Here is an 870-nt window from a genome sequence, read left to right on the forward strand (position 1 = left end):
TCAGTGCCATGTCAGCACTACCATGTCATCATATAGTGCCACGTGGCATTGTCGTATCATCACTTGCGTGCCATGTGGCATGCCACATCATCAAAATGTGACACATCAATGATGACATCATCTTTTTACGGTACAATTGGATGCCTTTAGGAGGAGGGACTAAATTGATTCAATTTCTAAAATTAAGAAACTAAATTACTTCGATTTTGAATACAAGGATTAAATTGAATAAAATTAAAAAATACAAGGACTAGAGGAGTCTTTTTACCATATATATATTGCAAAGTGTTATGATTAAATATAGCAATCAATTATACTTGTATTAAGTATAATAAGTATTTATATTTTCAAATTTAGAACATAAATAATATGATTACACATTAAAGTCAAGAAATATGTAATTATAAGTTATATATTTTGAATGATATAAGTTATATGTTAATATTAATATATGATTAATAAATATTACACCTATAGTATAAAGTATTGTTTTGCCTATGTAAACTTATATCCTACATACAAATAGGCTATATTAATAGGTTATAAAATATTAACATATTTAATTCATATATAAACACCACTATCTACTAATAAGTTATATTAAATAAGTTATATCTAATAATAATTACTATGCCTATATCCTACGTATTAATATGTTATATTAATAGATTATAATATTAATATATTTAATTTATATATAAAAATTACTATATAATTATTATAATAAAATAATTTGTTATTTACCATTTCTATAAAAACAAAGCTTGTAATTTATAAAAATGATAACTTACAAAATTATTGGTGATGCATTTATGCTTACATCAATAAAAAATATTAAAGTATTGCTATTAAATGATAATAACTATTAAC

Source organism: Theobroma umbraticum, unplaced genomic scaffold (assembly GCF_002168275.2).
Source record: "Theobroma umbraticum cultivar Fairchild unplaced genomic scaffold, ASM216827v3 scaffold_20.0, whole genome shotgun sequence".
Lineage (NCBI taxonomy): Eukaryota > Viridiplantae > Streptophyta > Magnoliopsida > Malvales > Malvaceae > Theobroma > Theobroma umbraticum.